The sequence below is a fragment of the Triticum dicoccoides genome, chromosome 3B, assembly GCF_002162155.2.
Source record: "Triticum dicoccoides isolate Atlit2015 ecotype Zavitan chromosome 3B, WEW_v2.0, whole genome shotgun sequence".
Taxonomy (NCBI): Eukaryota; Viridiplantae; Streptophyta; class Magnoliopsida; order Poales; family Poaceae; genus Triticum; species Triticum dicoccoides.
The window spans coordinates 589,094,592-589,119,816 of NC_041385.1; the positions used below are offsets into that span (position 1 = coordinate 589,094,592).

The 25,225-nt window shown below is 45.6% G+C and overlaps 1 pseudogene; it reads right to left on the reverse strand.

Annotated features, from left to right (window-relative positions):
* Positions 1-10,795: 10,795 nt before the first annotated feature.
* LOC119279691 lies at positions 10,796-12,096 on the reverse strand (annotated as a pseudogene).
* Between the last annotated feature and the right edge of the window lie 13,129 nt (positions 12,097-25,225).

Below are 25,225 nucleotides of genomic sequence, written 5' to 3' on the forward strand. Positions count from 1 at the left end.
GCCCTCCGCTTTTAACCGGCTGACGAGACTGGAGACCCCGAGGCAAGATAAGGTGGGGCCTGCAGAACTTTCGGTAGAAGATAGAGCAGTGGTGGGGGCAAATGACCAATGGTCTCCTCAGGCTGGCGATGAGATGGAGGTGGGGATCAGGGGCCAACAGTCACAGCAGGGCCTGCACCAATCTGCTGGCCGGGAAACGGCTAGTCCAAGGCCACAACTGGCTTTCATGGTGGTGGGGCCTGCCGCGCAGAGTCTAGTGGCAAGGACGGGTGGCGCTTTGGAAAGCGATGGCCAACAGCAAGATGCCCAGGACAGGGCGATCCTGAGGCCGGACAGCGCTCAGGTCGGGCCAGGGCTGGAAGTCGACGGCCAACTGCAAGCCGCCCAGGACGGGGCGATCCCGAGGCCGCACAGCGAGCTGGTAGGGCCAGTGCTAGAGGGGGCCAAGCCTGATGACATGACTGGCCAGGGCGAGGAGGTGGAGGCTGCTACGTGCCATGCACGCCCTGGGGAGGTGGTTGTGAGGGACCCAGAACTGAACAAAGGCAGTGGGGCTCTTCCAACGAGGCCGGAGGAGGAATATTCTATCCCACCACCAATGGAGCTAGCGCTCGTGGCAAGGCCTGATGGCAACCATGCATGCATGGACACTGTTCACGTCACGTCGGGTGACTCTTCTGCGTGCAGGGGCGTGAACCACCAGGAAACTCAGGGCATGACGGCCCAGGAAGTGGTGGCTTACGGCAAAACTCAAGAGCTTTTGGTCGAATATTATCAAGAAACTGGCACCGCCGCTGCTCCATGAAGTCCAAGCCTCGCATCTCCGGCCGGAGGCTAAACTGTTCACGCCAAAACACACGACGCGTGCGTCCAAAAAGATGGCAACAGCGAGCCGCTCCAAGGAAAGTCTAGTTGAGAATGTGTTGTTGCATGCTTTGGGTCTGGTCCCGAACGATCTCGTTGTGGATGATGGGGTGGTGAATGAGCTGAAGGCTCTGTTTGATTCTCCCCTTCGTGAGCAGCACGTCAGGATCATTGCGGCACTCTTCGAGAAGACGGTGCCAAGTGAAGAGGAGATGAACGCGGCAAACGCGGTGGTTGTGTGTGCGCACTAGGCGGTATGTAGTGGTGTTGGGGTCTGATCCTTCCATGGATTCACACCCACAGGTGTTGTGCTGGAATGTACGCGTCCTAAACAATCCAGCCAAGAGGAAGGCCGTTAGGAGTTCATTAGCTCTGTTAAGGTGAATTTGGTGTGTCTCCAGGAGACTAAAATGGATGTACCTGACCAATTTATAGTTATGCAATGCTTGGGACCATCATTTGATGGTTTCTCTTACTTGCCGGCTGAGGAGACTAGAGGGGGGATCCTACTTGCATGGAACACCTTGGCTCTATGGGTGGATAACATAGTCCCAAATGCTAATTTCATTTCAGGGCTGGTGCATACCAGGGTTGGCCAACCTTGGTGGATCTCGGTGGTCTATGGCCCGTAGAGTGATGATTTGAAGACGCAATTTTTGGAGGATTTGAAGGTAAGGAGACTAGCGTGCCAAGGACCTTGGATGATTTTGGGTGATTTTAACATGATCCTTCGCACCTCTGAGAAGAGCAACTCGAACATCAACTGGACCATGATGGGGAAGTTCAGGGACTTTGTTGACGATCATGAGCTCAAGGAGATGTACATGCATGGCAGGAGGGTCACGTGGTCGAACGAGCGCGATACGCCCATGCTTACTAAGATTGACAGTATCCTTATATCCGTGGACTGGGAGTTGGACAATGCAGAGTATCTCCTCCAGGCGCTATCCACTGGAGTCTCTAATCACGCGCCGCTGCTGTTTTCTACGAGTGTGGGCTTTTGCCCTAAACGTAGGTTCCAATTTGAGCTCTTTTGGACCAGGATGGAAGGGTTTGAGGAGGCGGTGCAGGAGGCTTGGGTGTGCGACCCTATGATTGTGGATCCGTATGCCAGACTTGACGCCTTGATGAGGAATGCGTCTGCGTCGCTACAGGCTTGGGGTCAGCGCAAGATTGGTAACGTCAAACTCCTTATGCGGGTGGCCACTTGGGTTATCCATAAGCTGGATATTGCACAAGAACAAAGGAGGTTGGAGCTCAGAGAGATTTGGTTGCACCGTACGCTTAAGCAAGCCCTGCTCGGCGTGGCAGCCCTGGAACACACTATTGATAGACAGCGCTCGGAATGAGATGGCTTAAGGAGGGAGATGCAAACTCTAAATTGTTCCGGGCGGTGGCTAATGGACGCAGATCCAAGAACTATATTGCACATATCAAAGTTGGAAAGGAGATTATTGTTGAGCAGGAGAGCAAGGAAGAGGCATTCTTCCAGGCGTACAAGCAGTTGCTCGGTACGGACCAAGCTAGGGAGCACACGATGGATCTCCAATTCATGGGGATAGTGCCACACGATCTTCAAGACCTAGAAGCCATGATTACGGAGTAGGAGGTTTGGGAGACCATTAAGGAGATGCCACCAAACCGAGCGCCAGGGCCAGATGGGTTCATCGCCGCTTTCTATCAGCGGGCCCGACCTATCATCAAGCCCGATGTTATGGCGGTTATGATGAAGCTATACATTGCGGATGGCAGAGGCTTTGCAAAGCTGAACAAGGCTGATATCGTTCTGATTCCTAAGAAGTCGGAGGCGGAGGAAATTGGAGATTTTCGGCCCATTAGCCTTACCCAAAGCACCCAAAGTTGTTTGCAAAAGTTCTCGCAAACAGGCTCAGGAAACGAATGTCGAAGATCGTGGGCATGAACTAGTCGGCTTTCATCAAGGGAAGGCCTCTGCACGATAACTTCCTCCTCGTGAGGCAAGTGGCCAGGAAAATCCACGATCGCAGGGCGCCAGGGGTGTTTCTCAAGCTTGATATATCAAGGGCCTTCGACTCCTTATCGTGGCCCTTTCTTTTCGAGGTCCTGGAAGCTAAAGGGTTCGGGCGCAGATGGATGCAATGGTTGGCTATTCTGCTGCACTCTACGAGCACCAAAGTTATTGTCAATGGAGTGCCAGGTCGGAGGTTTTGCCACGCTAAGGGCTTGCGCTAGGGCGACTCGATCTCCCCACTCATGTTCGTCATTGCCATGGACGTGCTGACATATTTGGTTCACAAGGAAATGGAGCTAGGAGTGGTAAGTTCTTATCATGGGATCTCAGCAATGCAACGAATCTCGATTTACGCAGACGACGTGGCCATATTCATTAAGCCGACCACATCGAACCTGGAGTTCATCACCACGGTGCTGGAGATCTTTGGACAAGCCTCAGGATTGCGTGTTAACTATTGCAAGTTATCGGCTATCTTGATCCGTGGAGATGCTGAGGATAGTGCTAAAGTGGCCGGAGTTCTACAATGTGGTATTGCGGAGTTCCCTTGCAAGTACGCCATCAGATGCCTTACCAGAAACGACTGGCAACCCATGCTCGACAAGGTCAAGCAATTCGTGCCTGCGTGGCAGAGAGGGCTCATTCAGCGACTAGGACGTCTTATTCTAGTGCAATCTGTGATCTCTGCCAAGCCAATTCATCATCTTATGATCACGGGTGCACCTGACTGGGTTTTTGAGGAGATGGACAAGTGGATGCGGTTCTTCTTCTGGGCCGGGAAGGACAAGGTAAACGGTGGCCAGTGCCTCATTGCTTGGAGCAGCGTGTGTCGACGCAAATGCTATGGTGGGCTCGGTGTGAAAAATCTCAAGCTACAAGGGCTAGCTATGAGGGTTAGATGGGAATGGCTAAGACGGACGGAGCCCAACAGGCCTTGGCAGGGGCTGCCTATGACCACGGATCTGGAGGCTCGTGAGGTCTTCGATAGTTTGGTTGGCATCAGAGTGGGGAGAGGCGATCGGGTGCTTTTTTGGAGGGATCGTTGGATCCACGGTTTTGCAGTTAAGCACATAGCCCCACTGGTGTTCGCCATGGTACAAACACGAGTTGTCAACAAACGCACGGTGCAGCAAGCTCTCTCCGATAATAGCTGGTTAGAGGACTGCCAGTTGGGATTCTCCTTCATGGCCCAGTTACAGTTGATGCACCTCATCCAAGCAATTGGTACGGTACCACGGGACGTGGAGGGCGCGGACGAGTTCACCTGGACATGCTCCAGCTCGGGCTCCTACACTGCTAGGTCGACATATGACAGACTTTGCATGGGATACACCAGGTCGACCTGCATTTGGAGGAGCTGGGCACCTTTGAAGTGCAAGCTATTTGCGTGGCTGGCTATGCAACACCGCATCTGGACCTCTGACCGGAGGGCACGTCACGGATTAGAGGAAGAGGCATCCGTTTGCTACACCTACCTCCAAGATGAAGACAATGCCGAACATATCCTATGCGCCTGCACCTATGCCCGCGAGGTCTGGCATAGACTTTGGGACCTGCTCGGAATCAACGTACCAGGATATTCGGCTGGCGACACAACTCTTAACTGGTGACTTCGGGCAAGGACGATATGTCATTCTGCAGAACGGAGGGGTTTTGACTCCATGTTCATCGCGATGATCTGGGCGCTATGGAAATAACGGAACGCACGGGTCTTCAATAGGTTAGAGCAACACCGTACCCCAACGGAGCTTGTGGTGATTTTGCTAGATGAGGTTGCCGAGTGGAAGGCAGCTGGGCTGGGTGTAGGAGGCGGTCTCCAATGATTCGTGAGGAGTTAGCCTAGGATTCTAGTGTGGTGTGGGTGTTGGTATGTATCTGTGCTACACGTTTGTTCACATTCGTGGCGCACGTCTTGTAAATACTTCTTTCCTTCTATAAAAATATGGTACGCATTTGGTGTACTCTCGATTTTTTTTGCTATGTATGCGTTTCATAGGCCGGTTATTACCTCAGTGGCACTTTTTCTTAAATGGATGTACTTGCACTTTTTTAAAAAAAAAAAGCGTAGCTAGCACAATGTATGCATTTTCTATTTTGATTATATCTCACCTGCACTTATTTTCAGAAATGTGCAACTGCCATATGCAACTATGTTTCTATGTGTGTATTTTCTAAATTGTATATCTCAGTTGCACTTTTACATAGATAGTACTTGCACCTTTTTTTAGAAATATGCAATTCTCGTTTTTACAAAGCGCTGGTGGTTTACTATGTATGTATTTTCTAGGTAACTGTACCTAGTTGCACTTTTCAAGATAAGTACTTACCCTCTTTTTTTTTGAAATGTGCAACTGTCATTGAATAAGTGCATCTGAGCTCTATGTATCTATGTATTGTCTAGTTTGATAATTTCTGAGTTGTACTTTTCTATAAACAATACTTGAACTTTTTTAAAATGTACAACTACCATATTTCGGAAAAGGGTAACGTGGTTTCAATAGTTTCCCGAGCTTAGATGCACCTGATGAACAGTAAAAAATTGGAAATTTTCAAAAGAAAACTTTTGGTGGTAAACTTTGACAAATGTTTTGTGTGCTTAACAAATATCAGCACGAAATGACATTCGCGGAAGTTGTGAAAAAAAAAGAAAAAAATAGTACAAAATGTTTTCAAAACTACTCCCTTCGTCCCATAATGTAAGACTTTTTTGACACTAGTGTAGTGTTAAAAAAAGGTCTTACATTATGAGACGAAGAGAGTAGCATTTTTAGAGCATCAATTTTGTTTTTGTTTTTTTGCCATGACTTCCACGGATGTCAATTCGTGCTAAAATTTTGCAAGCATACAAAACATTTTTCAAAGTTTACCACAAAAGCAATTCGGATTTTTTTGAATATTTTTACTATTTTTTCAATTTTACTATTTATCAGGGTCCATTTGATAGCTCGGGAGCAGATACTCCAAGTCCAACTTGTCATAAAAATGGATGAATCTACAACTAAAATACATCTAGATACATTTATTTCTTGTACGAGTTATTCTGAACGAAGGGAGTAATATATACGGCCTATAGCGTTGATTAACAACTTTGCCAAATTCCCTTCCAAAGGCTTTGCGAATCGGCTGTCCCCGGTTGCGCATAGAGTTATTAGCCCCTTTCAATCTGCTTTTATCAAAGGGCGATTCATTCTAGATGGCATTCTTTCCCTTCATGAGATTGTTCACGACCTTCACGCGCGGAAAGCTAAAGCGGTTATTCTTAAGTTAGACTTTGAAAAAGCGTATGACTCGGTCAGTTGGCCTTTCCTCAAGCAGGTCCTTCTTGCCAAAGGGTTCGACGGTGCTTATGTCCATCGTATCATGCAGTTGGTCTCGGGTGGCCATACTGTTGTTGCTGTGAATGGCGTTATTAGTAACTTCTTTGCGAATGGCAGGGGCCTTCGCAAGGGGATCCAGCCTCCCCGGCTCTCTTTAACTTTGTGGCCGACGCCTTCTCTTGCATGCTCTCCAAGGCGGCCCGTTGTGGGCACATTACCCCCGTGATCTCCCATCTTCTGTCGGAAGGTGTCTCCCATCTGCAATACGCTGATGATACAATCATATTGGTGGAGTTGGATAATGCCTGTATTGCCAATCTTAAATTCATCTTGCTGTGTTTCGAAGCTGTTTCGGGTCTGAAGATCAATTTCGCCAAGAGTGAGGTTCTGGTGACGGGTGTGGACGGGGCGGAAGCCTTGCGGGTTGCCAGGCTCCTTAATTGCGCTTTAGGTTCTTTACCTTTCAAGTATTTAGGACTTCCTATCTCTCCTGGTATCCTTCATGCGAAGGACTTCGCTCCGGTGGTTGCTAAAGTAGGAAACAGGGTGCTCCCGTGGAGGGGTAGATATAATAGCAATGCAGGCAAAGTGGCTTTAATCAATTCTTGCCTGTCTTCTCTCCCTATGTTTCTTATGGGCTTCTATCTTCTCACGAATGGCGTGCATTCTGGCTTCGACAAACATAGGGGTGGCTTCTACTGGAATTCAGCTGATAACAAAAGAAAATATAGGCTGGTTAAGTGGCAACTGATGTGTAGGCCTAAAAACCTTGGGGGGTTAGGCATTATTAACACTCGGGTGATGAACATGTGTTTGCTCATCAAGTGGTGGTGGAAAATTATGACTGTGGGGGCCGGGTCGCTGTGGTTTTCGATTCTTAAGGCCAAATATTTTCCCCACTCCGATCCTATGTCTGCTCCCGCGCGGCGTGGTTCTCAGTTCTGGAAAGCTCTTGTTAAAGTTAGGCCGATTTTTTTGGAGCATGTCAAGTTTTCTGTGGGGAATGGGTCTGCTGTTCGTTTTTGGTTGGATTGGTGGTCTGGGGATGCCCCACTTGCCGTGAGCTTTCCGATTCTGTTTTCTTATTGTCCCAATCCGCAGATCTCCATCGCGGAGCTGGCTGCTAATAATTGGGATTTGGCTTTCCGTCGGGCTCTGTCTCCTGAAGAGTTGGAAGATTGGCAAAGCCTCTCTGCCCTCTTCCCCGTGCTCTCGGAGTCGGCTGACTCGGTGTTTTGGCCACTTTCGGCCTCTGGTAAATTTTCTGTTAAGTCGTTGTATTCTAGACTCATTGGTGGTACCCCCTCGGCTAGATTCTCTTGTGTCTGGAAATCAAGGGTTCCTCCGAAAATTAAGATTTTTCTCTAGCAGGCCTTTCGTGGTCGCCTCCCTACTGCTGATCAGATCAAAAAACGCAATGGGCCGGGCTCTGAATTCTGTAACCTGTGTGGGGCCTTGGAAAATTCCGACCACATCTTTTTCAAGTGTGTACTTGCCAAATTAGTTTGGTCTTGCGTCAGATCTTGGCTTCGGGTCTCTTGGAATCCCTCCTCTTTTTCTGATATTAGAACTCTAGCTAAAACTTTGGTCGGGGTCACCAAGAGGGTATTTTGGGTTGGCTTGGGAGCCTTATGTTGGGCCTTATGGAATATTAGAAACAAATTTACTATTGAGCTTACCTTCCCATCTAAACCTGTTGATGTTCTATTCAAATCATGTATATTCTTGCAGCAGTGGAGATCATTGACTAAGGAGCCTGATCGGGACGCCCTGGACCTGCTCATCAACAAAATTCGGGCTTCGGCTTCTCAGATATCCGGGACGAACCCTGCCGTATAATTTGGTGCTGTCGTTTGCGGACATTTGGTCTTTCTCCTCCCCGGCCTGCGCGCTGTGTATGGCAGTTGCCTGTATCATGCTTGCTTAGGTTTCTCTTAAACTCCTCTGTGTGGTTATGATTTCCTGTGAACCTGTGGTATCCGTGACGCTACCTGGTGGCTTTATCTATAAAGTCGGGCCTTGGCCTTTTCTCTAAAAAGGGAGTAATATATACTACATTCGTTTCTAAATATAAGTTTGTTTAGAGATTCTAATGTGGACTACATTCGGAAAAAATGAATGAAGCTACACTCTAAAATACGTCTATATTCATCTGTATGTTGTCCATATTTAAAATTCTAAACAGACTTATATTTGGAAACAGAGGGAGTATGTCACGTCTAAGTAATGTCCAAAATAATATTGTGGTCCCTTTTGCCTTGTCTTTTTATTTTTTAGACAATGTCCATATTTGTTCTGTTTTCAGGTGTTGTTATCCGTGCCGCTCACTTTCTCTGGCCCAACAGATAAACGATCTGGCTGATTACAGCATGTGCACGTCATTACTCGCTGCAACTAATCATCGCTGGTCATGGAACGCTTGATAGCTTGAACCTCACGGGGCACTCGCTATGGACAAGAGTTAGCTACAGGAGACGCGAGTCAAACTAGAATGTGCTCATGTAGGTACGTAAATAACACTATGGGCACGTAAAAATAGCATCTACATGGCCACAATTTTTTTTCCTTTGCAAACAAATTCTAATCACAAAAAAATGTTCAATTAGTGTATTTGTGCAATTTAAAAGATCATCGTGAATTTGTAAAATGTTCATGAATTCGAAAATGTTTGTGATTTAAAAAATACATTTTCAAGATATGCGGAAAACATTCTAAAAAATACATGATAAACTATTTAAAATGCGTGGATAACATTTTTTAGGATAAGATTAATACTTTTTAAAAAAAATACATGATGAACATTTTATAAATACATGGTGAACATTTTACAAATATGCGATAAATTACCTTTTAAACTGGGTGAACATTTTATAAGTCGCTGGGTGGAGAGAAAATCGGTGTCGAGGCCAGTTTGCATCGATGGTTGACTTACAACTGGAGGAAAAAAGGATGCATCGATGGATTCCATATAATTTCATAAACTTGTATATAATTTAAGAAACTTGCATATAATTTCAGAAACTTGCACACTCCATGTCAAACAACACATACGGAGTAGTCCATTTCAAACAACACAATATAATCCATTTCATACTTACAAATAATCCATATCCACAAACAATACAAGTCTTAAGGATGGATTTCCAGAAACAAGTTCATCGTAGCACTACAAGTCTCAACATACTCCACAACTAGTTTTGCAAGCATTTCATCCTTCATACTGGCATTGCGAGTCTCAACATACTCCACTACTCCATGACTTATTGTTCACTGGACACCTTGTTTTAGAATCTCTATGGCATTTTCATAAACTTCACTGGGAAAAATGAATCCTAGGCGGTACGATTCCTTGCTTTTTCAATCTCTCCTTGCACAAATGGGGAATTTTATATGAATTTCCTCCTTCATAGTTCATCACTTTCACCATGATAGTCTGAAGTGTTAGAATATATTCTGTTGAGTTTCCCGGCATCATACTCATCAAATTCTTCCTGCACACCGTGAATAAGCTCTTTGATATTCGTGGGAGCTCTATAGTCGGTCAAAGACTCAAGGAGTCTGAAATATCCAAGATCAAGTGTGTTCAGATCGGGAGAATTTGGAGGCCGATTTATTATCTAATGTCTAGAACTATTGTAGCCACAACTTCTGCAAACTCTGCATCACCAGGAAGAATGTGTGTCCAAGCATTCTCTTGTTGGATCAACATCATGTGTGTCCTCTCAAGGCGAGGAGAACCTGCCTGGAGTGCTGCTGGAGTGTTACATGTGGCGAGGAGGACCAGGGCGCAACGAGGACTAGGCCTTGGCGCGGGGAGGACCAGACACGTGCTGCGTGCGGCGGCGGTGACGAGCCAAGTGGGCGCAGTCCGGCGGCGACCAGGCACATGTTGCGTGCGGTAGGGACGACCAGCCAAGTGGGTGCAGGCCGTCGGTGATCAATGTGGGGCGGAAGCGACCAAGCACGTACGGGGTGTGGCGCGGTGACGAGTCAGGTGGGTGCAGACCGGCGGCGACCAATTTGGGGTGGCTGCGACCAAGCTGGGCGCCTGGACGCGGGGGGCCCCACGTGGACGAAGGGGCCGAGTGCCTGGATGAAGCGGACAACGCGAGAAAGAAGATGCGAGCTCTTGGAGGAAGACGACTCGAAATTCAAATCAACGGTAGGATGGTCTATTTTCCATTTGTCGGCTGGGTCTGAAATTCTAAACGCTCTTATAATAGTTAACAGAGGGAGTACAAACTATGAACCCCAAATTAACTAGTACATGAAAACAACACAAAAGTGAACAAAATAGACACTAACTATAGAAATATTTTGATGGCATATCCAAGCAAGAGAGCTTACACGATTGAAACATACAAGATTCATACGTCAAAGAAGAATCACAAGAGAAAATAATACCCCTTCAAAATAAGGAAAAGGGTTGGATGAACATTTTTTATTGGAAAAGCAAAAGGGCTGCACCTAAGTTCGGTTCACCCCATGAGGATCAGTAAAATCAAATTACATGGGAAGACAAAGAGCTGCGCATAAGGGCTGCAGCTCTTTGCTAAACCAGTACTGCTGGTTATACATTACAAGGCATTTGAAGCTATCAGAACCTTTGCCTATGATCTGCCTATCAGAACCTCTGCATTGCGCAGTTGGGCAAAACTAACGCGGCATGTGATCTGCCTCCACCGCACCTTCTCTGGAAGCTCTGATCCTCACAATCTGCGCGCGTCCTCTTCCTGCCGCCGTGGTAGCCATACGGCCCGCCGTCGTTCCGTGTTGGTGGTGGCACTGTCATGGTGCCGCCACCGTAAGCGTAGGGCATGCCGGCGTAGCCGTAGTACATGGAAGGATCAGCTGGCCACGGCATCCCACCAAGAAAAGGGTCGTAGCACGCCGGGGCAAACGGAGCGCTGTAGCCGTACTGATGATCGACATGGTTGTCCGCTGTGTCCGTTGTCTCGCGCGCCGCTGGAGCCGGCGTCGATTTGCCGTCGCTGTGCTCCGGCTCCGAGGCAGCGCCCTTCTTGGAAGAGGCGTGGCTGCTGCTGCTCTCCTGCGATGCTGCCGCCGCGACCTCGTTGCTTGCGGCGGAGCTGCTCTGCTTCTCTGTTCCACCCGAAGCGCTGCTGGCCCTGGCGGCGAGAATGTTGGAGATGGTGGCGCGCAACGTCGGGTTGGGGACCAGATCGCCCATGCTCGCCTTGGCCCCGCACGCGCACTCGGAGTTGGTGCGACGATGTGCGCTCGGATGCACCGGGCGCAAAAGCTGTTGAAGCAGCACTTGCTCGCCACCACCGCGTCGGCCATCACCTCCTTGCAAATCCTGCAGTGGAGATCCGCCGGGAAGCCGTCGTCGTTGCTCTCGTCGGCCGGCCTAGGAGGGGCAAGCGCAGGAGTCCTTCCGAAGTCGAATCTGGAGTCGCCGTTTGTGGGGCAGTGCTGGATGAAGTGGCCCGGGACACGGCACCTGTGGCACACGTACCCGGCCGGCGGCGCCCGCCCGTTGTGCGCTGCTCCACGGCCGTTGTCGATCACCGCGCTGGTAGCTTTGGCCTGGTCGTCCTGGGTACCGGCGGACCTCGGGGCCGAATTCGACGACGAACCACCGCTGTCTTGCCTCGATCTAGGGCATAGTGGGGGTGTGCCGGACGGACACAGCTCGATGCTATCTTCCGGAGGCACAGCCACTCGGCGCACCATCACCGTCGAGTTGGGCAGGGCCAAGGCATCGTCGTCCGCGTACTCGTCGCGGGTCTGCTCGTTGGAGATCGTGAGGCTCTCCCTGGGACCCCGGCCGCGTGTCCGGCCGCGACCATGGCGGCCTGTCTTCATGATAAGGCGCTTCAGCTCGCCGACGGTGATGGAAGGCGCCGCGACGGGCAGGGAGAACGTTTCCAGGCAGTCCTTGTATCGGTAGTACACTGCCATCGTTCGGCCACGACGATCGAGATGGACGCCCTGGTGAGTTGCGCCGAACTCGCTCGCCGGAGATCAGCCTAGGATGGCTGTAGCTGCGAGGCTCAAGCGAACAGGGTTGATGGCCTTATATGCTACTCCATTTGGCCTGGCGCAATGCAAAACCGAGAAGGTCTCGAGCCTCTTGTGAACCGCCTTTGGGTATCTTGTCCGAGTTCTAATCGTAATAATACGACGTACGTGTTTTCGCTTTCTCTTCTTCCTCCGGCGACCAACCGGAGTCGTCATAGAGTTCTTTTCGGATTCACGAATTCACGTCTAGATGAGAATTAAGTTTTTTTAGACACCCCTGATTTTTTTTCTTTTTCTTGAGGCGATGCCAGATCCGTTAGTTTGATCGATTGTGCTCCAGCGGCTGAGCAGATTAGAGCATGTCTGGTAGACCCCGCATCCGACCGGCCCGCAAAACGCGTTTGCAGTTCGCGGGAAACAGCCTTTGCGGGCTGGCTCGTGCGGCCGCAGATGCAGAACCCCCAAACAGACCAAAAGGATATTCGTGGAATATACTTTTTTACGGGTCGGCTTTTTGAGGGGTCTGCTCGGGCACCGTCGCGTCGACCCGCAAACCGAAGACGCCTAATTTTCGAATTTGACATATGTTCCCACAAATAAGTTCAAATTCAAATAACATAACGCAGTTTACGCGCAAATAAAAGCTTCAGTTTAGTAGGACAAACGCAAAAGAGTGTCTTGCAAAAGTGACGACCACGTCTGGCGTCATCTTGGTCGATCTTCACTCCGCGCCAACGAGTCCATCTTGAAGTTCATCGCCACCACCAAATCAACCTCCGGCGCTTGTTCCAACTCCCGCACCGAAATCATCGACATTGCCACCATATGGAGTAGAGAAAACATCTCCAGCACTGTAACAAGCACTGGCCGACACAACCATTCTCCTCTTCAAGATTTCTCTCCTTGCCATATCATGCCATTCTTTGATGAGGTCGTCCATGTCATTGCGGTTCATTGTCATGATCTTGTTCTCTTCGCCGAGCAACTTGGACATGGCTTTGTTTTCAGCGGCACGTGCTCTTCTCTCCTCAATGGCCGCTTTGCGCAACCCCTCTTCCTTGAGCAATTGTCATTTTTCTTGCTTCTCCTTTGCCTTCTTCTCGGACAACTCTTTCTTGATCTCCAACGACTTCAGCAACATCAACTCATTTGATTGCACCATGGCATCAATCTTCTCCGTCAAGCTCGATGCTTCGTGCTCTCTCTTCATCTTCTCCTTAGTCTTTTTGTCGCCATCGGGCTTGTCCAAATTTCTTGGGCCATCATCATCCTCATCTTTATCCATGTTTGTAAGTGAATCTCTCTTTCCTGGGGATTCTTTGTCGATCAACTTTCACTTCTAGCATTTTTTGAGCAAGTCCCAACAATGCTCTAGTTTGAAGAATTTGCCTTCCAAACTTCCATGTCTTTGTATCTATATTGGCAATTTTGTTCTACACAATTTGAACAAAGTGAAATGGTGCAATCATTTCATATGATGCAATATGATGATGCACAACTTGAACAAAGGCAAAACAAACTCAAGTAGTCGGATTCCACTGTTTCACTTGGAGGTGCATTGCGTACTTGCTCCAAGCAAGCTGCCCAACGACTGCACATAGGCTTGATCACATCCCAACGCCCTTGAAGCGACCGAAATGTGCGTGGAGTCCTATTGGGGTACTTTGCCATCATGCGGAAGTATTGATCTTCGATCCTTTGCCGATACCTCTTGGCGGTTTGAGAAGTACCCATGCATGCATCAAGAGACACCGCACTCCATGCCCTGATCATATTTTGATCTTCCAAGATCGTGTAGTTCTTCGATCTCTGGCTTTTCCCAGTTTTTGTTTGCGAGTGCTCATACGCTACTTCATCGATCTCCTCCAATTCTTCCTTACCACCATGATCATCCACGCCGCCCTCCGTTCATTGTAGTCGAATGCGGCGGACGGGGCTTGATCGATGTCAACGGCGTTGGTGTCCAGCAAGTTCACGAACTCGGCAGTTGCATTGTTCGAACCACCGGTATAGTGAATGACAACAAGTCACGAGTTATTGCAAATGGCGAAAAGCAAAGAAAATTGCCATGAACGAAGATGTATACCTTCCGGCCATTTCGTCAAACACCTCGCTTGCAATGGGAGCAGCACCTTTGAGCGGCATCGCTGGGGAACCTCTTTCCGGGGCGAAAGGAGTGGATGAAGGAGGCGGCTTCTTTGTAGTCGGAATCCTCTTCCTCTTTACGCCGGCGGCCTTGGCGACCTTCTCCGCCGCCGGCCGGGATCGCGCAGCGGCATTGGCGCCCATAGCGCGGGCCTTCACAGCGGGTGCAATCGGATTCCCGCCCTGCACGACCATGTTTCCCTGCCGCTTGCGGGCAGGCATGGCAGTACCTTGGGCGACGGCGGGGCCAACATAGCCGGCGACAAGATCCGCCCGAGGGGGTTGAGCGTGCGTGACCTCGGCGGTGATGGGGACAGCAGGGAGTCATCCATGGCGGCGAAAGACGACTGGAGAAGATGCACCGGAGCATGAGGTCGCGGGGCAATGGTGGCGGGGGGTGGGGGAGCGGGAACGCCCGCGCGGAAATGTCCCTCCCGCCAAATCTCGCTGCGGATATGGGCTGAGCTCGAGTCGTCCTTCCAGCCCGTGAATCTAAAGGTCGGGGGAGATCTTTTGTCGCGCCCCGCAAAAAAAAAAAATTCACGTCAGCCACGAATGCGATGTTTGATCGTGCAGGTTTTCCAGCCCCGACCCGCATTTTGGCGGTTATTTTACGGATTGGGGCGGAATGCGGGGTCTACTAGAATTGCTTTGGTGCAAGGGCCTGCCCTGTTTACGGGCTTCTTTTGTTTTTTAGGGGCACATAGGTTATTCTGACGGGCTTTTATTCTGTTCGTTGGGCCTATCTGCTCACTTTTCTTTCTTTTTTCTTTCGTTGCGAACGTCTTTGCATGCTTTTGCTTGTGTAGCTTATCCCTTTTGTACTAGTAACATTTTTAGGATAGTCTAAAATAAATGAATTTTTAGGACAATTTAGAGCGCCATGTTCTGTAAAAAAATATTCCACATGGTTCCATCGTCCCATATTGAACCCTGTATGAATAGGATCAGATTTTCTTTATCAAACTAAAAATAACTTAAACTCTACAACTTCATTTTTTATAAAAATCGTGTGAGCTGCATTTTTGCGGCATATGCAGTTCTTTGTTCTTGGTGTCGTCATCAACTATTAGTTCCATCGTGGACTTTTCTAAAACTAACACTTGCAATTTCTCACATATGTACGTCTACACTAAAAAGTATAACATGATTGCTATGTCTGTGTTTCATATGCCGATTATTACCTCAGCGGCACTTTTTCTTAAATGGATGTAGTTGCACTTTTTCAAAAAAGCGTAGCTAGCACAATGTATGCATTTTCTATTTTGATTATATCTCACCTGCACTTATTCTCAGAAATGTGCAACTGTCATATGCAACTATGTTTCTATTTGTGTATTTTCTAAATTGTATATCTCAGTTGCACTTTTACATAGATAGTACTTGCACCTTTTTTTAGAAATATACAATTCTCATTTTTACAAGAGTTGATGGTTTACTATGTATGTATTTTCTAGGTGACTATACCTAGTTCCACTTTTCAAGATAAGTACTTACACTTTTTTTGAAATGTGCAACTGTCATTTTTTAATAAGTGCATCGGAGCTCTATGTATGCATGTATTGTCTAGTCTGATAATTTCTGAGTTGTACTTTTCTATAAACAATACTTGAACTTTTTTTAAATGTACAACTACCATATTTTGGAAAAGGGTAACGTGGTCTCAATAGTCTTATTATGATCCCAAGCTTAGATGCACCTGATGAACAGTAATATAGAAAAATGGAAAATTTTCAAAAAAAAAACTTTTGGTGGTAAACTTTGACAAATGTTTTGTATGCTTAACAAATTTCAGCACGAAATGACATTCACGGAAGTCCTGAAAAAAAAAGAAAAAAATAGTACACAATGTTTTCAAAACTACTCCCTCTGTCCCATGATGTAAGACATTTTTTGACACTGACACTATTGTAGTGTTAAAAAAATGTCTTACATTATGAGACGGAGGGAGTAGCATTTTTAGAGCATCAATTTCGTTTTTGTTTTTTGCCATGACTCCCACATATGTCAATTCGTGCTAAAATTTTGCAAGCATACAAAACATTTTTCAAACTTTACCACAAAAACAATTCAGAATTTTTTGAATATTTTTACCATTTTTTTATTTTACTATTTATCAAGGTCCATTTGATAGCTCGGGAGCAGATACTCCAAGTCCAACTAGTTTCATATTTATTATTTTTCTCCTCCTAATTTATTATTTTCAATTTTCAATATATAGTAGATGTACTCCTTTTCAAAAAGTGCAACTGGTTTTTACTATGTTCTTTTATCTCACGATTATGCTTCATTTCTTTGCTTTCTATAAACTTTTCGTATACCCTGCTGTATATTGCCATCAGCAAAAGTTTTTTCTTTAGTAATTGAAGCATAGTAGAAGTAAGGAATAGGACAAAAGCTCTTTCGTGGCACAAGGAAAACGGAAACAAACATGCCTAGCCAAAATAATAACGGATAGAGAGCAACTAACTAAAAGATACCCCTTCCAGGAGCCCCGCAAAGATCACTTTTGTGGGCTGAGAGCACGCCAAGTGCTGCCTTCAACCGCCGTCACATGTTGTGTGCTAGACGGTTCATTTGAATTTTTTATTTTATTTTTTATACACGTTTTTGAATTTTATATGGGTTTTTTCTTTTCGTTTTAGGCCTGGTTTTCCCTAGGATTTGGAGAAAAGAAAATGCAAAAAAAAGCATGAAAAAATATTTTGTGCTTCCACAATAAGCACATATTTGCTTTTCGTGAAGGCATAGATTTGCTTCTCAAAAAGGGAAAACCATTTTTTTTGCATTTTTTTCTTTTTGCTTCTCTCGGAGGCTGATATGTTTCGAACATATTTATAATTTTGATTGTTTCATGTTATTATCATAGCACTTTACGTACTTTTGACATCAATTTGTATTATTTTTATTTGGACTAACCTAATAATCTAGTGGCAAATGCCAGTTCATGTTTCTATTATTTTTGGTTTTTTGGTGAAAATTTCACGGAGTCGGAATGAACTGAATTTTTTTTGTGATTTTTTTATAGAATAGAGGACTCCCGTAGCCAGGAGATGGAGGACAGGGAACTATGAGTGCTCCACAATGGCAGGCGGCACGGGTAGGCCCCTACCCGCGTGGGGAGGGGGCGTGACTAGTCCCTAAGATGGTTGGAGCACTTCTTTCACCACAAAAAAGTTATTTTTATGGAAAAAATCGTGTAATAAAACAAAATCAATCGGAGTTACAGATCTTCAGATATTAAAGAAATGATGGTCGGCCTCCGAAACATTATCAAAAACAGAGAGAAACAAAAAGCAAAGACATCCAATCTCGGAGGGGCGATGGAGTATGCTGATTTATGTGGTTGAGCATAAAACGAAACTTGTACTGCCTTTTCTACACTATATTGTGTATATATAATCTTGAATCGTCTAGCGATGTTTTTGACATGTTAGGTCCCAAAAGAATACATTGGGACCACAAAGTTATGTTTGTCCAATGAAGAAGCTATATTTGCTCCCAAAATAAACAAATAGTTGGAGCTTCCATAATATCTACTGAATTATACTACCAGCTTCAACTCCTCATTTGAAACACATAATACATTTACACGTATTCTATACGAAACCAATTGATTTAGTACAGTTTCATTGGCAAAACTGTACAACAGTAATCAAACCAAAATCAGAATACCTCTCACAGAAAAAAAGAATGTGATAAATACATGAAGCAATAAAAATGTTCAGATCCACATCTTTTATGCGACGTCGAGAGACAAGACAAAGTCTATCTATTGATACACGAGCAAGTAAGATAGTGGGCCGTCTTTTATGCGACCCCGACCGAGTCAAAATATTTTTTCCTTCTTACTCACTATATGTATGATTGTGTGGGCAGTTTTTTCTAATAAATCCACAAAAAATTGTTCCTACACATCAGCCCGCAAAAATAGTTCCCACTCACCGTTGCCCCCTCTCACTTTTCATCCTGGTTCGTCCTGTCTTTATCCTATGAATCTTTCTAAGTTTCTTCACTTGGCACAATTTAAAAATATACCTACATGCAAGAAGTCAATATTACAATGTTACCTGCAATTACACAATAATATACTAAGCCATCGGGAAGAAGATCTAGCTACCTTCAATGGTAAACAACAACAATAATTCACATTATCTCTCTGCAATAAGTACATGCATATTGAGGTGAAATAAAAATTAGCACAGTATGAATAAAGCTATGAATATTTAGCACACTGGTCCTGCAGGAATTTCGTTGGGATGTAGGATTCTTGTGCTTTAAATGGCACCAAAGAAAAGTTTCCTATAGGAATCCTACCCTTGTGGCCTCTCTTTTTATTGACGAACTAGCAGTAGCCATGCTTTGCATTAAGAAGAGAGAGAGGTCGTGTATTTAACACTGGAAAAACAAAGGAATTCTACTAAGAGGTTTGAGTGAAGACCTTCAAAATGGAGTAAAATGAATCCTATGGGGAAAAATCCTAAGGATTCCAATCTTGTAAATCAAACGATCACCATAGAACTTTTTTCTAAGAATTTAATTTCTCCAATAATTCTATGGAATTTCTTTGAATGAAAGGAGCCCCGCAATTTCTATTTTTTTCCTTTGTTCCAAACAGCCCTCCAATAATTGTCATGCGTTCAATCAAGATCTGATGTACCTGAGATTGTTTCCTGCTAAGAACATCTCCAATAGAAGATATAAATTTGGAGATATAAAAATGGGTGTTGTATAATTTACATCATAAAAAAAAGTCCCAACTCCAACGGATGATGTATATTTGGTGATGTAAAACTAGTGCTCCAGCAGATGATGTAAATACATGATGTAAAATTAGTTCAACTACTACATCATTTCAGACATAATTTAAACATAGCAAGTTTGTTTGAAACAAACATAGTTCTTAAAAGTAATTAAACATAGTTCAAACTACTACTACTCCGAGTCTACTTCAACTTCATAAAATGCAGCGGAGCTCGAATCGAGTGGCGATCGAGCTTCAAATGCGGCGAGGCGGGCCGGTAGAGCTCGAATCGAGCGGTGGCCGAGGTTCAAATGCAGCAAGGCGGGCCAAACGCAGCTCGAATCAGGCGGCGGCCAAGCTTCAAATGAGGCGAGGCGAGGAGAGGCGGGGCTCAAATCGGGTGGCGGTGGAAAAGTGGGGCGGATGAGGCCGATTTGCAAGCGGGGCGGCCAAAATGCGGCGGAATCGACACTGGCCACTTTACATATGGTTTTACATCTTCATTCACTGTAGCAAATGACGCAACCGACCGGTAGTACTTTGCATATCTGAGCAAGGATAGTGATGGCGAAGGCGACTGGTGGGGCGACGGGCGGGGGAACCGCACGCGCACTGCCTCTCCTCTCCGGCGATCAACGGCGGGTTGGAGGTCGGTTTTGGGCGCTCGCGGACGCTGAGGAGGATGATGCGGACGGGGATGGGGACGAGGCTCCGTCATCACCGCCGTCGCCGAGTCCTTCTGATCACGTCAACGACTGGTTCAATGTCGGCTACACGGAGGAGGAGGTGGCGACTACTATCGACGATGTGCTGCCCCTCCATGATCCGGCTAGGATTGGGCTGCACGCGGGCGACAAGCGGGACATGGTGCGTCGTATAGTTCACCGGAGAACATCGTCGGCGGCGATCAAGCCGTGGAAAGGTCCTATCCCGAAGTTTAGTTGTCCTAATCTCACCGTTTTCGATCTAGTATGGCTAGAGTCTTGGATTGTTGTTAAGAGGAAGAAGAAGGTTCGCCGGACGATTTTCGGGCCTCTGGATTTTCGGGCTTTTTGCGCCGGATCTAGTATGGCCAGAGCTTTTTGCGCCCGGATTTTCGGGCCTCTGGATCGCCGCTGATCGGGCGCGGTGTTTGAATTGCTTGCTCGGCCGACAGGGGCCGGAACAGGTTGCTAGTGGGCCGAGTCAGGTCGGGCTGGGGTTAGCTGGGTATGAGGCCCAGGATAACCCGGTGCCGGCCAGGTTTTTCCTGGAGGAGGATCGTTGCGAGGAGGGCGCAGTGGATGGGCCGGGATCGCCTGGGTATAAGGCCCAGGTTCATCCTGTCACGATCGCTATTGAGGACGCGGCTGGGTCGTCAGTTCGATCATCGTACCGAACCGTGTCGCTAGTTAGTGTTCTGCGTCGCCGGAGTCCAAACCTTTGTTCGGCCGGAGGCGGTCGGGCTCGGCATATTCCTCCACTCGGATCAATGGCGGGTCGCGGGGGGAACTCGCCGCCAGGGGCTACGCCACCACAGGGTCTATGCCACCACACGGCACTGGCGAAGGCCAAGGCGCGGTGCCGCCGCCAGCAACTGGGGCTGGAGCTGCACTGCCATCGGCTGCGGGCAGTGGCCGCGGTGCTGCTCCGCCGTTGGCTCCTGGGACTGGCCATGGGGGAGCACCTCCACTGGTCCAACCGGCTGGACGAGGCACGGCTGTGGTCGGTGCGTCTGTGGGCCGGGGTGGCGTGTTGCCCGGCCCCAGACTGACGACGCCGGCTCCTGTGGGTCAACGTCCTCCGGCGCCGGGAGCTGCCGGGATCACCAATGCGGGCCGGGGTGGCGGTGTGATACGTCTCCTACGTATCTACAATTTTTGATTGTTCCATGCTATTATATTACCCCTTTTGGATGTTTATGGGCTTTATTCTACACATTTATATCATTTTTGGGACTAACCTACTAACCGGAGGCCCAGCCCATATTGTTGTTTTTTGCCTATTTCAGTATTTCAAAGAAATGGAATATCAAACGGAGTCCAAATGGAATGAAACCTTTGGGAGCATTATTTTTGGAACAAATCTGATTCGGAGAGCGTGGAGTGCAAGTCAAGAAATCTCCGAGGGCCCCACGAGATAGGAGGGCGCCCCCCTAGGGGCGGGCCCCCCTGTCTCGTGGGCCCCTCGGGCGTCCACCGACATACTTCTTTCTCCTATATATCCACGGACCCCGAAAACATCCAAGAGCACCACGAAACACAATTTCCACCATTGTAACCTTCTGTATCCGCGAGATTCCATCTTGGAGCCTTCGCCGGCACTCTGCCGGAGGGGGAATCGATCACGGAGGGCTTCTACATCAACACCATAGCCTCTCCGATGAGTTGTGAGTAGTTTACCACAGACCTACGTGTCCATAGTTATTAGCTAGATGGCTTCTTCTCTCTTTTTGGATATCAATACAATGTTCTCCCCCTCTCTTGTGGAGATCTATTCGATGTAATCTCTTTTTGCGGTGTGTTTGTCGAGATCCGATGAATTGTGGGTTTATGATCAAGTTTATCTATGAATAATATTGGAATCTTCTCTGAATTCTTTTATGTATGATTGAGTTGTCTTTACAAGTCTCTTCGAATTATCAGTTTGGTTTGGCCTACTAGATTGATCTTTCTTGCCATGGGAGAAGTGTTTAGCTTTGGGTTCAATCTTACGGTGATCTTACCCAGTGACAGAATGGGTTGCAAGACACGTATTGTATTGTTGCCATCGAGGATAACAAGATGGGGTTTATATCATATTGCATGAGTTTATCCCTCTACATCATGTCATCTTGCTTAATGCGTTGCTCTGTTCTTATGGACTTAATACACTAGATGCATGCTGGATAGCGGTCGATGTGTGGAGTAATAGTAGTAGATGCAGGCAGGAGTCGGTCTACTTGTTATGGACGTGATGCCTATATACATGATCATGCCTAGATAACATCATAATTATTCGCTTTTCTATCAATTGTTCGACAGTAATTTGTTCACCCACCGTAATACTTATGCTCTCGAGAGAAGCCTCTAGTGAAACCTATGGCCCCCGGGTCTATCTCTTATCATATTTGCTTTCAATCTACTTTTATTTGCATCTTTACTTTTCTGCATCTATATTATAAAATAGCAAAAATATATTTATCTTATCATACTTTCTCTATCAGATCTCACTTTCGTAAGTGACCGTGAAGGGATTGATAACCCCTTTATTGCGTTGGTTGCGAGTTATCAGTTTGTTTGTGTAGGTGTGTGGGACTTTTGAGGATCCTCCTACTGGATTGATACCTTGGTTCTCAAAATTGAGGGAAATACTTACGCTACACTTGCTGCATCACCCTCTCCTCTTCGGGGAAAACCAACGCTAGTTCAAGACGTAGCAAGAAGGATTTCCGGCGCCGTTGCCGGGGAGGTCTTCGCTCAAGTCAAGACATACCAAGTACCCATCACAAACCCATCTCCCTCGCATTTACATTATTTGCCTCTCGTTTTCTTCTCCCCCACTTCACCCTTACCGTTTTATTCGCCTTCTCCTTCCCAATCTCCTCCTCTCTTTTTGCTTGCCGTTTTTTCTGTTTGCTTGTGTGTTGGATTACTTGTTGCCATGGCACAAGATAATACCAAGTTGTGTGACTTCTCGAATACCAATAATAATGATTTCCTTAGTACTCCGATTGCTCCTCTTAATGATGTTGAGTCTTGTGAAATCAATGCTGCTTTGCTGAATCTTGTTATGAAAGATCAATTCGCCGGCCTTCCTAGTGAAGATGCCGCTACTCATCTAAACAATTTTGTTGATTTGTGTGATATGCAAAAGAAGAAAGATACGGATAACAATATTGTCAAATTGAAGTTATTTCCGTTTTCACTTAGAGATCGTGCTAAAATTTGGTTTTCGTCTTTGCCCAAAAATAGTATTGATTCTTGGAACAAGTGCAAAGATGCTTTTATCTCTAAGTATTTTCCTCCCGCTAAGATCATCACTCTTAGGAACGATATTATGAATTTTAAACAACTTGATCATGAGCATGTTACCCAATCTTGGGAAAGAATGAAATTGATGCTTCGCAATTGCCCTACTCATGGTTTGAATTTATGGATGATCATACAAAAATTTTATGCCGGTTTGAACTTTGCTTCTAGAAATCTCTTAGATTCGGCCGCGGGAGGCACGTTTATGGAAATTACGTTAGGAGATGCTACAAAATTGCTTGATAATATTATGGCTAATTATTCTCAATGGCACACCGAAAGATCTTCTAGTAAAAAAGTGCATGCTATAGAAGAAATCAATGTTTCAAGTGGAAAGATGGATGAACTTATGAAGATGTTTGCTACTAAAAATACTCCTCTTGATCCCAATGATATGCCTTTGTCTTCCTTGATTGAGAATAATAATGAATCTATGGATGTGAATTTTGTTGGTAGGAATAATTTTGGAAACAATGCTTATAGAGGAAATTTTAATGCTAGACCGTTCCCTTGTAATTCCTCTAACAATTATGGAAATTCCTACAATAATTCTTATGGTAATTTTAATAAGATGCCCTATGATTTTGAGAATAGTGTGAAAGAATTTACGATTTCTCAAAAGAATTTTAATGCCTTGCTTGAAGAAAAATTGCTTAAAGTTGATGATTTGGCTAGGAACGTTGATAGACTTTCGCTTGATGTTAATTCTCTTAAACTTGGATCTTCTTCTCCCAAGCATGATATCAATGAGTCTCTCAAAGTAATGAGAATCTCCATTGACGAGTGCAAGGAAAGAACCGCTAGATTGCGTGCTAAAAAAGAAAGCTTCATAAAAGCGTGTTCTTCTAGTCTACATGAAAATAATGATGAGGATCTTAAAGTTATTGATGCGTCTCGGATTAGATCTATGTTTTGCAAGATGAATTTTGATGATTATGGGAGTGATGATGAATCAACTTTGCCTAGAAGGCATCCCAAAAATTCAGAATCTTTAGATCGTGATGTTAAATTTGGTAAAAGAGAGATTGGAGAATCCTCAACTTCTAATAATGCTGAACCTACTATCTCGGATTTCAAGGAATTTGATTATGATAATTGCTCTTTAAAAGGTTGTAATTCCTTGTTGCAATTCGTTGTTAATTCTCCTCATGCTTATAGTCAAAATAAAGCTTTTACCAAACATATCGTTGATGCCTTGTTGCAATCTCATGATGAAAAACTGAATTTGGAAGTTTCTATACCTAGAAAACTTAATGATGAGTGGGAACCTACTATAAAGATTAGAATTAAAGATTATGAGTGTTTTGCTTTGTGTGATTTGGGTGCTAGTGCTTCCACGATTCCGAAAACTTTATGTGATATTCTAGGTGTCCATGATCTTGATGATTGCTCTTTAAATTTGCACCTTGCGGATTCCACCATTAAAAGGCTTATGGGAAGGATCAATGATGTTGTTATTGTTGCTAATAGAAATTTGGTGCCCGTAGATTTTATCGTTCTTGATATAGATTGCAATCTTTCTTGCCCTATTATTCTTGGTAGACCTTTCCTTAGAACGATTGGTGTGATTATTGATATGAAGGAAGGGAACATTAGATTCCAATTTCCTTTAAAGAAAGGCATGGAGCACTTTCCAAGAAAGAAAGTCAAATTACCTTATGAATCTATCATGCGTGCTACTTATGAATCTAGTGCCAAAGATGGCACTAGTTAAATCTATCCTTGCTTTTATGCCTAGCTAGGGGCATTAAACGATAGCGCTAGTTGGGAGGCAACCCAATTTTTCTTTATGTTCTTTGCTTTTGCTCATGTTTAGGAATAAATCTTGCATCTACTCTCTGTTTAGATGTGTTTTTATCTTTTAATTAGTGTTTGTGCCAAGTAGAACCTATAGGATAACCTACGATGATAGTTGATTTAATTCTGCTGAAAAAACAGAAACTTTGCGCGCACGAATATAATTTTGTTAAATCACAGGAACGTGATTTTGCGTTGATTCGTTTTACTGCTATTCAATATACAAATTGTCCAGGACTTCCTATTTTGGTAGGATTTTTAGAGTTCCAGAAGTTTGTGTTAGTTACAGATTGCTACAGACTGTTCTGTTTTTGACAAATTCTGTTTTTTGTGTGTTGTTTGCTTATTTCAATGCATCTATGGCTAATAAATTAGTTTATAAACCATAAGGAAG